The sequence below is a fragment of the Lucilia cuprina genome, chromosome 6, assembly GCF_022045245.1.
Source record: "Lucilia cuprina isolate Lc7/37 chromosome 6, ASM2204524v1, whole genome shotgun sequence".
Taxonomy (NCBI): domain Eukaryota; kingdom Metazoa; phylum Arthropoda; class Insecta; order Diptera; family Calliphoridae; genus Lucilia; species Lucilia cuprina.
Genome location: NC_060954.1, coordinates 27,029,836 through 27,035,835, shown reverse-complemented (window position 1 = coordinate 27,035,835; position 6,000 = coordinate 27,029,836). Strand labels below are relative to the sequence as shown.

The 6,000-nt window shown below is 28.1% G+C and overlaps 1 protein-coding gene across 3 annotated transcripts in view; it reads left to right on the top strand.

The window, feature by feature from the left end:
- The window catches only part of LOC111686469 (RNA polymerase-associated protein Rtf1), a 34,494-nt gene that overhangs the window by 5,462 nt on the left and 23,032 nt on the right, over window positions 1-6,000 (top strand). The window contains exon 1 of one of the 3 annotated variants that reach the window (XM_046953882.1): window positions 4,311-4,398. The exons of the other annotated variants lie outside the window; for them this stretch is intronic. The gene's annotated coding sequence lies outside the window, so the exon portion shown is untranslated. Of the gene's footprint in view, window positions 1-4,310; window positions 4,399-6,000 lie in introns of those variants that run through there. 3 annotated transcript variants of the gene reach the window in all.

Below are 6,000 nucleotides of genomic sequence, written 5' to 3'. Positions count from 1 at the left end.
ACATCCATGTAAACAATCATATATGGCCTAACCAATAGGCTCGATTTTAAAAATGAATCTCAAATAAATAAATAAATAAAAAATTTTGGTCGGAGCCATTTTTGTGTCAATATGATTATGTAAGGATAAAATGTGGGAGGACTAGCGTTAGGGGGCGTGGTACCTCCCGTATAAATTAAATTCAACAAGTCGTTTATCTTAAAAACTAATACAGTTGGAATTTTAAAATTTTGCATGAATAACTTTAACATCATTTTTAGTAATAAATTGGCGAACTATCCATGAGGGGAGCGGCACCTCCCATATTAATTAAATACAAAAATTCGTTTATCTTGAGATAATGTAACAGTTAGAGTCCTAAAATTTTGTCGGAGGCACTTTAGTATCAATATGATTATTTAGGATCAAATGTGAGAGGACTGGCGTTAGGGGGCGTGGCACCTTCCATATAAATTAAAGACAAAAATTCGTTTATATTGGAAACTATTTTAGTTAGAATCTTATACAACTAAATTATTAAAATTTTGCTCGAAGAACTTTAATATTCAGAGCAAACTTTCATCTGAGGGGGTTTGCAGCGCCCATAGGAATAAAATTTACAAATTCGTATATCTGAGAAACTGTTAGAGATAGAATCATTAAATTTCACTTGAAGAATTTTTACATTCATCTGAACATTTAGAGTATAACGAACGAACTTTTAATGGGGCTATGAACAAAATAGAAAATATTGTTTATCTAGGTGTTCAAGTTCGATTTATGGTTTACACTTGTTTTGATAACATATGCAAATACTATTTTTTGCGACGTTAGAATCTTACTAAGCTCCGCTTTATTTACAACTTTGTTGGAAAATTCTAACGAGTAAACCGTTAACGGTACCTAAATATTGTTTGCCACCAATTTACGTTTTGTAAAGTAAAAACACTTCTTTTCTGATCGTCAACATAAGCACTACGTGCTCTTGGCGTTATTACTTCTACGAGGTAAAATAATAATCATAAATAAATACACAGAGATCTACGTCTCATTAAATTTGCAAATATTTTGTTTTATTTTCATAAAATCTTGGGAAATTGTGGTGGAGCATAAATAAATACACAGAGATCTACGTCTCATTAAATTTGCAAATATTTTGTTTTATTTTCATAAAATCTTGGGAAATTGTGGTGGAGCTGAACACTAGACACTTTAAAAGCTTAATCAAAAATGTTTTGGCTTGAGACAAAAGTACGAATTTTATCCCTTTTTCATCCAGATACTTCTTCTTGTCCCTTTTTACACAAGTTTTGTAAAACAATATAACCCATCACACCACACATTTATATACCTAACTAAATTTCAAATTTAAAGAAAATCGTTATTCAAGGACGAATTCTATTGAAAATGGTTTTAATCAGACCATTATTTCGCATAGTCCGCCTACAATCGCACCCCCAAATATAGGTTTTGAGCTCATAAATATGTTAAATGTTCTTGTGTCACATATAAGTTTTAATTACACTGCCGATTTGCCTAATGATCGGTCCTCATTGGATCACTTCCCTCATATAAAGTCCCCTTCATAAAATGACTTAATGGTTCAAATTCACTTATAAACACTAATATTACAGCGATATTCTACACAAATAACTTTATTGTAGACATAAATCCCTTTAAAAAAATTTAATTTTATTTAACATGAAAAACTTTATTATAGATGTAAATACCATTACAAAAATTTATAAGGATAGTCCCATTAACCACGTACCCTCATATAACCCTCTTTTAGAAAATCACTTTTTTGTTAAAATAATTCTAAATTAAAAAATGTAATTTAAAATAATCAACATTTATAACATAATCACTGGTGTAGGGCATCATATGGTCGGCCATGCTCAACTATAAAGTTTTACATGTTTATTCATTTGTTTTATTTATTCATTGAAGTAGTTTGAATTGTCTGAAAATATGCATTCATTGAGTCCCTTTACGCAGCAAATACAGATTTTCATTTCTTACCCGTTTCCCCTAAGGCTGGTATTTCTAAATATATGTAACATATGTCTGAGACTATCAAAATCATAGTTTATAATATTTTGGCATCAGAATAGAAAAAAATCGTTCCAATTTTCACAACGGCTCTTTGCTATTATATATTTCTAACAAATAATGTAGTTTAGTCGAAAATGCCTTTGCCTAAGGATAGACAAAATCAGTATTTACTATCAAAAGTAATCATTTTGCTCGTTTTTTACCCATTTTACCCACTTTTTGTACATTTCTAGCCCAAGTTCCAAAAACAGATATAGATAACACTCTCCAAGTATAGATCTAATTATGTTCCAAATTTGAAGAAAATCGGTTCAGCCGTTTAGACGTGCTTGAACAAACAAACAAATAAACAAACGAAAAGACTTATAATATACTAGCTAATACCCGTGTGCTTCGCTACCAGTATTATGGAAGTGGGGAGGCAGATGAAAATCTGTTTTCAATGAAGAAGAAAATATTTTTTTTGAAATTGTGGGGAAGAAAATATTTTTGTAAAATTGCAAACTTGTAGAATGGGAAGAAAATATTTTTTTGAAATTGTGGGGAAGAAAGTATTTTTTGTAAAATTGCAAACTTGCAGAATGGGAAAAAATAATTTTTAGTGAAAATTGACACCAATATATTTATTTTGTAAATAAATATATTGGTGTCAATAAATACATATGTATGTAGTTCTGTTAAAAGTACATACAAAAATTTTTTTAGCAGGGAGACAATTTTTAATTTTTACATTTTTAATAGTAATGAAATTAGAAACTGATGACTTACATAAATAGCATTTAAGTATTTTTGGTTTGTTTATATGAAAAAATAACCTTGAGTAAGACTGTTGACATTAATGAAGATACATATATTTTGTGATGTTGAGTATGGTCATGATTTATTTTGAATACTCTAATAACAAATTAATGGGAGTATTCTTTTCTAATTACATTAAATATTTTTTCTTCTCTAGAATATTTCTAAAGTTATAGTATATGGCTCAATTTTTACATATCAAAAAATATCAATTTTAGATATTAAAGGAATTGTTGTTAATTATTCTATTGCTACTGAATCACTAATATTTCTACTTTACTTTGCAATCAATACTCTATATACACACATACATATGTACATATTTTTGTTGTACTCTACGATACATAGTTTTGTTAAAATTTAGAAATTACAGATTTATTTCTCATAATTTAAATTTTCTTATTCCGTGACCTTATAAAATTCTTGAATAAACTTATTTCCAGTATTTATTAAAAAAAAATAATAAACATTTTCATAATATTAATTTCTATACGATATTAACAATATAAACCAAAAATGTTAAATATGTACTTGACAGAGAAAATTATACGAGTTACAAAGACTGATTTTTCTTATTAGTTTTAAGCAGCGTTTGAATACGCAGCACTAGCACCACCTCTTTTGTATATGACTATAAGTTAAATATGAAACTTTATCAATTTTGTATCACTTTGCTACTAAAAATTGCAGTCGTATATATTCGTATTAATATAAAAATAGCAACTCGTGTTTAGAATTTCTAGTAGCAGACAGACAAAATTGCAGGCCAACACAAATATATTTTTGTGCTTTAGCAGCGCACACTCAAATTTGTTAAACTAATATAGCGAGTATTGATGTTATTTTTGTTTGCGTTTAGTTTTTCCTAGCAGCAATGTAACTTTATTTTGGTTTTGCTACTGCCAGTTATAGTTTTATTTATAATTTTTTGTCAATATTGATGCTGCAATTTGTAAATAAACATATGTAGGTATGTATGTAAGTACACTGACAGTTTTATGACATTTCATGAACTTAAATTCAGTATTACACTTCACATTTGTACGCATGTATGTATGTATGTATGTATGTATGTATGTATGTATGTATGTATGTATGTATGTATGTATGTATGTATGTATGTATGTATGTATGTATGTATGTATTTATGTATTTATGTATGTCGATATTAATATGTATATTTATTATCATCCATATATCAATGATATTCGACTTATAATATCCTGTACTGATTGTCATATTAATTATTAAAATATAGTTTAAATATTCTCATAGTTTCTGTATTTTCGTCCTTCGACCGGTATTTTTTTAGTTTTCTATTGAGTGAGAACTATTTATTTATTTATTTATTATTATTTACTTAAGATTCATTTTTACAATTTTACAAAAACAATTTAAAAAAAAAATTTTTACAAAAACTATTAAAGCTTAAATAAAAAAACTTGTTCCATACTTTCATTGTTTTATTTCAGGATCCAAAAAAAAAGTTCTTTGTTCATCCGCGTTTACTGCTGCATTGATTATTTGTGGTTGGTGCTCAACTTGTTCATCGTCTATATTTTCTTGGTGAGGTTCATAATTTGCGATATTACTCCCAACCTTTCTTATTTGGTTAATATGTCGTTGCCATACTCGGCCATCATCCAACAATATTTCGTAATTTAATTCACCAACTCTTTTATTTTGCCAAATTGCCACTTGCTCAGTGAAATGTAATCTCTCACTGCCGCCCTTTCTTCCTTCTCAAAAATTCTTGTTGTTGTTTCCTTTTCATCTTCGCTCTTTCCTATTGTATTTTGTGGTAATAAAAGATCTAATCGATTCTTTATCTGTCGACCTAACACAGCATCGCTGGGGATTTGCACGTTTATACCAGAGAATGGCAAAAGTAGTAATCGTAATGTATTGCAACCAAACAAGTATGAGTATGTATCGTCAAACACAAAGCGCACAATCATGTTCAGCATACTCATACCAACTTCAACGCAAATAAATATACGTATAGTCAGCATTTAGTTGTGTCGTATATTCATACATTTTTCATTCATATACAACAGGTATGAAGTAAGCAATATAGTTGTTTTGTTCAATTACCATACTTATACCTTCTTTGCAAAATGAATATAAATATAAGTATGATTTGAGTATACGTATACGTAGTATGCAACAGTAAATAACAAAGCAAAAATTAATGAAATGATGTGTAAAAAATTAAAGTTGTTGATTTTATGAATATAAATTTGATTGTATAGAAATTATAAGTAACAAAAAATATAAATAAAGAAATAAATTACCAAACATTTTTTATATAAAGAATTTAAAAATAATATGCTATTTACAGTTTTAGGCTCCAACCGGTTTCTTTTCTCCGTTATAATATTTCCAGTTAAAAAAAGCCCTCTCCGATGGTGTACTGGTTGCAAGAATTGATATTTCTATTAAAAATATCCAAAAATATGCCTTTTTATTTAAGTGCATAAAATTATTCGGAAGCATATTACCTAACTACATATTTCCATATTTTTATTAAATTGTAAAAATTTATGAACATTTTATTGCTTCTTTAATTTTTTAACACCACTTTTTTTAATTTTACATACAACTGAATGAAAAGTTCTTTACCTGTTACTTTTTTATTATATTTCTCAGTCATAATTTGTTGCTATTTCTTATTTGTTCATCGATGAACAAATTTCAAATTCTTAGAATTTACATTCTGTTTATCACACGATTAATAGAAATGCACCACGTGTTAACTTTCCTACCAAAGAACATGCTCATTATTTTGCCTTTATTGTTATTTATATTTTATTTACACGCATTTGTGCATTTTCGCACAGCAATACTTAAAATAGAGTAAATCATATCCTCAATACTAGTTTTGATATTTTGTTGAAATGTTTGAATGAAAGAAAATCTCAACATATTCTTTGTTTTTATTCATTTGAGATTACACATACCAGCTAGCTATGTTTTTGAATAGTGAATAAGTCCATACATGTTTGATACTCGTTTTGAATATATTTACGTAATTATATTTCATTGCGAATACGTACATGAAGATATTCAAAATCAAACTTGTGTGGACGTACATTGTATTTGAAAACAAGTAAGAGTGCTCTATTCGGCTGTGCCGAATCTTATATACCCTTCACCATAGTGTATTTT